This window comes from Palaemon carinicauda, unplaced genomic scaffold (assembly GCF_036898095.1).
Source record: "Palaemon carinicauda isolate YSFRI2023 unplaced genomic scaffold, ASM3689809v2 scaffold790, whole genome shotgun sequence".
Classification (NCBI taxonomy): Eukaryota; Metazoa; Arthropoda; class Malacostraca; order Decapoda; family Palaemonidae; genus Palaemon; species Palaemon carinicauda.
The window spans coordinates 60,001-69,014 of NW_027172083.1; the positions used below are offsets into that span (position 1 = coordinate 60,001).

The 9,014-nt window shown below is 34.2% G+C and overlaps 1 long non-coding RNA gene across 1 annotated transcript in view; it reads right to left on the bottom strand.

The window, feature by feature from the left end:
• LOC137637491 (uncharacterized) overlaps positions 1 to 762 on the bottom strand; it is an 11,379-nt gene extending 10,617 nt beyond the window's left edge. The window contains exon 1 of the long non-coding RNA XR_011043667.1: positions 669 to 762. This is a non-coding gene — a long non-coding RNA (uncharacterized lncRNA). The remainder of the gene's footprint in view (positions 1 to 668) is intronic.
• Between the last annotated feature and the right edge of the window lie 8,252 nt (positions 763 to 9,014).

Genomic DNA, 9,014 nt, shown 5'->3' on the forward strand with positions numbered 1-9,014 from the left:
CAACAGGGAAAATAGCCCAATGAAGAAAGGAAATAAGGAAAAATAAAATATTTCAGAATAGTAACAACATTATCATCATCATTGTACAGCTAGACTAAATGGCAAACAAGATTTTGGAAATAAAATAATAACTAAAACAAACTTTATACAAATTAATATGAAAGTTTTTCCATGTAGCCTACATAGTAATTATAATATCCCATTTAAATTCAGATGAAATAACAGACACATTATATAGATACCCCAATCTCCTAAAAAATATACACCAAAACTACAATAGTCCTAAAACTACAGTTAAAAAACCGTAATTCTAATCAGAAATTCTCCTTGAAAATATACTGTTCTCAGCTGTATTTCAGTAAAATACAGGTGACCGTAATTTATACCCTATTTTATCATTATTTTTTACGGGTTGGTGACCGTAATATCACTGCTTTACGTCAATATATTTGTCTTTAAAAAGGTTAAATGCCTGGCAACATTTATTCCAAGATTTTTACCATAGTTTTATGGGAATTCTTAACAGTTTAAAATATTCCCTTTGTTCGTAATTGTTAATGGCTATAGAAACTTAATACTAGCTTTGTTCTCATCTTAAATATTACTCAAGATTAAACTTTAATTTAGTACATTATCTTTTGAAGTTTAAAGTATCCTGTCATTCTCACCTTGAATGAAGTCACGGCAAATGTTATAGTTTGATCTTCACTGATGAAGTTAGAAGCTCTTCGTCCGTAACTTCTAGGTTAAAACAGCACCTGTAAAATTTAAATTTAATCAGCTACATACAAATTTAAAGTCACTAAAGATTGATACATTTCTGGCACATTCATACATCTTTAATTATTATTATTATTATTATTATTATTATTATTATTATTATTATTATTATTATTATTATTATTATTATTTGCTAAGCTACAACCCTAGTTCCAAAAGCAAGATGCTATAAGCCCAGGGGTTCCAATAGGGAAAATAGCCCAATGAGAAAAGGAAACGAGAAAATAAGAGAATTAATATATGCAATGAAAAGGAAAATCTAACATTATAGTTTGAGTTGTCTTGGACAATCGCTTATAGAATTCTTCCTATGTACATCGTATCCTATGTACACTGTAGACTATGTATAGGACCCACTTTGTCTCTCCTTCTTATGTACATCGTAGACTACAGTATGTACTGTACATCGTAGACTAAGTTTAACTTCATAGGAGTAATGTGTATAATAAATATAGATTTTACTTTTCTACTTCTTCCTCATGTTCATGACGTCAACATCTAAATTTAATATGTTTATCTTACTTTTCTTAAGTCCATTATGATAAATACACAGATTCCGTTTACGAATTCAATAAATTGAGCAGTGTTCAACCAAAAGACCAAATGAAAAATCTTGCCTACATATTTGTTCATCCATAATCGGAGTTCATGAGCCGTCCAACTTCTAAAATCTCTAGGTTGAGAGAGAGAGAGAGAGAGAGAGAGAGAGAGAGAGAGAGAGAGAGAGAGAGAGAGAGAGAGAGGCGGTTACATGGCAGGGGTTAATATATATACCAGGCATATGCCAAATAACTACCTGTTCATAATTCGAACTTATCAAATAATTCTACAAAATTCTTTCATCTTCAATCACAATATAGTAAAAGGATAGGCATTTTATATATTCTATTTCCAACAAAGGGTTATAGATTTTTTTAAATACGAATCATCTTTCATAATTAGGATTAAGGTTTTTGTGGAATGTTAGTTTGGGCATTTAAACTATTGATTGGGAAATTTGGTTGTCAGGAACTATTCCTCGAGTTGACGACTTCACAAAACAAGATGGCAGCAGTGGCGATTCTAGGACTCTGAAAGTGGGGGGGCCACTTCAGGGCCAATATAAATTTTGGGGGGGCATTTATTGTTGGTGGCTAGGTGGCACTCTGAAGACAATATTATGTCATTAATGAAATAACAAATGACAATAATAACACCTCATTACTTTCATAACTTGCATTTGTAAAACATATACATGTATGCCTACACAAACATTATGATAATGGAGGTTATTCGTATTACTTAAAAAAAATATATATGTATTTCTTGCAATATATTTTTAACAAAATCGCAAAAATATGGCAAAAATATCTTCAAAACAAAAATGAATCATGAGTTATGAATGTAATGTAAATATTATGTTGATATTAAAACCCCATGCAAGCATGCATGAAGTAATGCAGTGTTGCCAACAGGGCGAGTTTCCCTTTCCTGAGGTGAAGTAGATTATAGTACGTATATTTAGTGCAGCTTAATTCTACGATTATCATGCCGGCTATCAAATTCATCAACAAAACAGTCTAAATCAATTCCCTCGGCACGTGCACTTTCAATGGACAGTAATGCGATATTACTCAATCTAGCACTGGTCATGGAATTTCTGAGAAATGTTTTCACTAATTTCATTTTTGAAAAACTTCTCTCACAAGAAGCACTGGTAACAGGAAGAGTGACAGATATTAACAATAGTTTGTACAAACAGTCAAATGCAGCCTTATAAGGACTAAGGAATGACAGGAATTGTGTAATGGATGTAGGCTGTATTGGCTCTTTCGTGAGTAATTTCTTCACCAGAGGGATCTCATATTGTAAATCATTTTGACTGACCGAGTATGCCATTGCATATGCCTTCAAGTCTTCTTCTAACAAGAATGTCTGTCCTCCAGGACAGAGAGCTGAAATACCACAGAAAATTGCATTTGACTCTTTGGAGAAACGACGGTCTAATTCACTAATTAAGCAGTCTAGGACTTCATAGAAAATCCTGATGTGTTGCACATGACATGGAACAGAAGATCCTTGACCACTTGTTTCAAACACGATAAATCCATCAAGCTTACGAGGTTTCTTTACCCGTTTTCTTGTTGTTGTTGGTGTAATGCAGCATTTCCTGCAGAGTTCATTAACCTTCTCAGAGTAATGGTCATTCAAGTCAGAGTTGCGTACATTACCTAAATGTTCATGGAGTGACGAAATTAGATTTGCTGCTTTTCCTAGGTCTGCTTGTTTATCCTGTAGCTGTGTAGACACTTTATTAACTTTTCCAAGAATATCTGTGAAAAATTGCAATAAGTAAACAAACTCTGCATCAATCTGGGCAAGCAAACCGCGAGCGGATACAGCTCGGGCACCAATGTCATCTTCAGAAATTTCCTTCAAAAGTCTCATTATGCATTGCAGACGGAGTAGAGCATTTTCACACGAAGTGGCCCGACACCACCACCTTGTGTCACTGAGATGCTGCAGTTCTCGTACTTGTTCTTTAGGCAACATTTCACGCTGTATCAAAATGAATTTCTCATGAACTACCGAGTTACTAGCAAAGATATAAAGTTCTTCAAGCAAACTAAAGAATTCAGCAGCTTCGGGTACATACTTTGCAACATTTATCAACACTAAATTGAGCCTGTGTCCATAGCAGTGTATATAATATGCAAAAGGAGCTTTATCACGAATTCGTTTCTGAACACCACTAATCCCTCCACTCATCACTGATGCCCCATCAAATCCTAATCCTACAAGAGAAGATTTGTAATCCAACCCCAGTTTATCCAAACTCTTCAAAATAATATCTGTGATAGAGGCAGCATCCAACAAGTCCATCTGAGTGAAAGAAATGAAGCACTCCTGAATACAATTTGCTATTTCATCATAAAATCTAATAACTAATGCCAACTGCTCTGCCTTACTAACATCCTTGGCTTCATCAGCTTGAACAGAAAAGTAATGACATGACCTAACTTTTTCTGCAATTTCTTCCTTCACCATACATGCAAGTGTGTCAATCATCTCATTCTGTATTGCAGAACAAGTGTATTTTTCATTTTTTGGACCACTTTCTACTCTATCAGCTATAATAGGATCACGTTTAGCAGTGAATCTGAGAATCTTACGAACATTTCCTGGATTCAGTTCATCATCACCTTCTCTATGTCCTCTCTGCGAAATGTCTTGTGTTACAGTCAACAGGATTATTTCACCTAATGTCTTTATGTAATGACGATTTTCAAGAACTTTCTTCTGGTATGCCTCACTTATACACTGAGCAATTGATGTTTTATCAGCTTTATTTCGTTGATAGTCCGCCCATGCAATACAAGAAGTTTTGTGGCACTGAGAGGAAATGTGCTTTTCGATGGCACCATCTTTTCCATGTGCTCTCTTCCATCGTCTAAAGCCACTCTTTATGAATGCTTCATCTGCATTGCCATATGTTGGTGGAGCAAAGTGCCTGCATGCAAAACAGAACATTGCATCTCGTTCTTTAGAATATTCAGCCCATTCATATTTGTCGAACCAAGCCCCCACAAAAGACCGAGCATGAGACTTTCCTTCACTATGCCTTGGATACTCTTTTAATCGTACCTGAATAGGATTCTCAGAAGCAGATTGAGAAATGTCAGCTGGTGCAGAATCTTCCTTTTTCTGTTTCTTTGTTGGATGATCATGTGAACTTGATCTTGCAGGATTGCCAATACTTTCACGATCACAGTCTCCCTCTGACTTCTTAGCAGGTTTATCAGATTCAAGGTTTACTGTCAATGGTGTATCACATTCACTGCGTTTTTTAATTACAAATTTATCCATGATTGTCTATAGTACAATAAAATTATCTGTGATAGTAAGTTCTGAAAAAAAAATAAATTAAATCAAATAATCACACGTAATTCACAATTAACACAACACACCTGTCACCACAGAAAAATGTGATAAAATTTGCGGTTTTGCCGACTACCGACTGGAAGAATAGAAGATGATGACAGCACGCACACACACACACTGTCACACACACACATACACACACACACCCACACCCACACCCACATATATATATATATATGTGTGTGTGTGGGTGTGTGTGTGTGTGTGTGTGTGTATAACATGTATACAGTATAATAAATATATGCACATATAGGCCTACACTATCACTGCCAACATTCACGAATCACAAAAATTATGATACAATTAGGCCTAGACGATTTTTATTATTATAGGAATTGTTTTCTATGTAAAAATAAAATGGGGTTAATTGTCACCGACTCACCAGCTACTTGTATTTTGGCCTATTTAGTTATTTTCTTTCAAATATGGCTAACGACAATATTTATATTTGGCTTTTGTCAGATCTGTTTGTGAAAAGGTTAACACTGGGTTGAAGGGTTAAAACTTGAGTTGGGATATAGACCTACATCATATAACAAAAAAAATTAGTGTACATTGTTTGCTACTTTACACCCGCCTGTCAGATTCTTCTCATTCTTTTTCTAAGATTTCGTATAATTATTTTTTTACTCTATTTTCGTATCTGCTTCTTATGTGAAACACCCACATACTGTACATAAAGATCGAATATCTCATAGCCACTAGTCTACTCCCACTTTGTATGAGACGAAATAATGAATACCACTTATGCTCAAATGCACTTATGCACAAATAATTATGCTTTAGACACTCAATAAGACACTAATCGGGTAAAAACTGACTTGACCGGCTCACAGTCTCACAGAAACGGACTACATGTACTGATCACATCATCACATCATACATGGAAGAAACATACGCGTCTGATTCGCGTCACACAAACACAAGCGGGCGAGGAGGACGGAGGTGTAGAAAAAATTCCAATAATTTTAATCTAGCAACGTTACCATCTTTTTTTATTTTTTGTGATTACGTCTAGTTATTGTGATAGGATGGGATATTTGAGTGTATATATAGTATACTGTATAATTTATAAGGTATATATTTATATTATATATTATATTATATTATTATATATGCCTAAACTAAGCTTATTTAGAATTAGGATATGGAAACAAAAACTGGGGGGGCCAAGCTGGGGGCCAGCCAAAAAACTGGGGGGGCCATGGCCCCCCCTGGCCCCCCCCCCCCTAGAATCGCCACTGGATGGCAGGTAGAAATTCCTTCCTTAAACTTCAAATATTCACCTTATTCGGATCATTGTGCTTATCTAAATTTGATTACGTTGTTAGTTTACTTTAAATCCGCCTTTACTTGAAATACTAAGAAAAAAAAATATCTTATCTAGTTATTTAGTTTAACTATCAATGCTTGGGCTCGCTCTTAAAGTAATAATGTCCAAGTTAAACTTTTAATTTCTCAATAAAGGCTTCCTTTGATACTTTTAGTTCAGTTCAAAATGCTACTAATCTTGCAACATTTTTTTTTCCTGTCATGAAAATCAGAATGTCACTTGGTGGTAAGAGACGAAACGTCCTCATTCGTCAAATCAAGGGAAATATCAGTTCAAATGTCGTTCAAAACTATACACTACGACTAAATTTGTGCCCAGGAAGGTGTTCACACACAAACAAAACACAAACAGGGGGTAAAACATAACCTTCTTCCAACTTCGGTGTGCAAGATATCCACAATTACGTAAATCAACGTAAAATATAATTAATGATTTGCAAATAGACTAAAATTATACATAAAACTATAGAAATATCACGATAAGACGTCATGAGAATTTCAAACTAACCGATCGTAGATCGACGGCCTTTTCACCGAAGAAAAATCTATTAAATAATCGCATAATAAATTCATAAATTGCATCCAAATGAGTCATATTATGTATATTAATCATGAAAAACATATAAAATTAAGAAAATAAAGTAAAACTAAGCGTGGAGGAAGAAAATAAGATACGGGGAAAATTGGGATACTGTCGGTGAAGAGACCAATTTGGTAACGGCCTTTTCGCCGACACAACTCCATAAATGATTAAAAATTCGAATTCATAAAATTAATCCAGATGAATCATATTATGTAGATGAATATTAAAATATAAAGAAAATGAAGAAAATATGGTAAAAGTTGGTACAATTAAGCTTTGAGGAAGAAAATGAGATATGGGGAAAATAGGGAGATTGTCGGTGAAGAGACCATTTATGTTACGGACGCCCACAACGGGGTAAAGCCAAAACAGAAGACATCCCAACTAATTTCAAGGTAGAATTAAAGGATAAAAGTAAATATTAAGAATATTATTAATTTAGTTATGTACAGGTAAATTAAGCTTAATTCTAATAATAATTATAAGCTTAGAAGCTTTGCAGCTATCTATTATTAGATAAGAGTGGCCGCAAACTTATTTTGCGGAGCGAGCACCAAAGATAGCACGGGGGTGTACTGTAGGCAGTGATAGGATCTAGGAACCCACCCATTATCCTTTAGAAAGTCCTTAAAATCCTATTGCTTTAATATCAGACAAGGATAAAGCCAAATAGTTCTAGCGATTTGTAAAATAGTCATTAAATTGATCTTCGCTACTCTCGTCAAATACTTCGAGGTGTCTAAGTACACTTGGTGAAAGACGAAATCTAGGACTCTGTCTCTCTGTCTCTGTCTCTGTCTCTGTCTCTCTCTCTCTCTCTCTCTCTCTCTCTCTCTCTCTCTCTCTCTCTCTCTCTCTCTCGTTTTAAATACCTGTTCGCTAAATGTTTAAGGCTGTTACACAATCTAGTCTCCATCTCTTTTCTTACTATAAATTAATCTAATTGTATGTAAATCAAGTCTTTTGAAGGAGGAGAGAGAGAGAGAGAGAGAGAGAGAGAGAGAGAGAGAGAGAGAGAGAGAGAGAGAGAGAGAGAGCGCGCGCTCTTGTAAGTACTTGTATAAACGAATTTGGTCAAAAACCATAACAACACTGGGGGGTCTGGGAGCAATAAAACTCTAGAATGCACAAAAACTTGCAACCACTCTTTGCAGTTTGGTGCAAAAAGGTACAACTCCTTTTATGTCACGGGAGAATTTTCATCTTCTTTTACAACCTTTGAAAATGCTAAGTTCTTTTTGCTTAAATATAAGACGAAAATCTGTTCAGTCAAACTGTTTTTAATCTTTTTGAAAATATATTAGTTTCACTATTTTTATTAAATGCTAATTATCATAAATTTCTTCATTAGCAGTGTTCATTGGCTATTTTAATTAATAGTGTATGTTTATCAAAGTAATAACAAGAAATATTTAGTTTTTTTTTCTTTTTTTTTTTGAGAGAGCTAGAGAGCCAATTATGCTATTTAGTTAATTATAGGCTGAGGTTATAAATACTGCTTGCAGTGAATCGCGTGAGGAGCATGTAGACAAAACCCAAATCCCTGAAGCTATATATATATATATATATATATATATATATATATATATATATATATATATATATAATTCTAGCTAAGCTACGTAAAACTAGGTTAAAAAAACGTGATGCTACAAATCTAAGGGCTCCAACAGAGAAAATAGCCCAGTGAGGAAATGAATTAAGGTTCTTTACAATTAAGCAACAAATTATTTTTAACTAAATGAAGTTTTCCATAACAGTTAATAAGTTATTACAACTCTAATTGCTACGATATTTGAAAAAAATACTAAATTTAATATTTGCATTATGCTGGGAAAATAATTAGATAGTTTAAGTATATTAGATAATTACGAATGAAAATGTTGAAGATTCCGTAGAAACAAAACTGTACTGTCTCTCTCTCTCTCTCTCTCTCTCTCTCTCTCTCTCTCTCTCTCTCTCTCTCTCAATAGGATGGAATTTTGGCTATTTGGCCACAGACTATTTCGAATTCAGGAGAGAGAGAGAGAGAGAGAGAGAGAGAGAGAGAGAGAGAGAGAGAGAGAGAGAGAGAGAGAGAGAGAGAGAGAGAGAGAGTCTAAAACTAACAATTATTCTTCCTTATTATTTCCTAAAACAGTCGCAGTCAATCTCCTCATAATAATGAAATATAAAACACTAATTAATGTCACCTTTATTGACACTTCAGAAAAGTCACTTGCCGTCAAATATGAAAATATTCTAATCAAGACAAGAAAAAAAAAAAAGAACCACTAAAATGTAAAAAGACTGATAATGAATATATCTTCAAGATATCTAAATGAATGTAAGTCTGAAGTTTTATTAACTTTAATTATAAAGAAAAAATATGATTTTTTAAATGAATATTGGTAGTTTC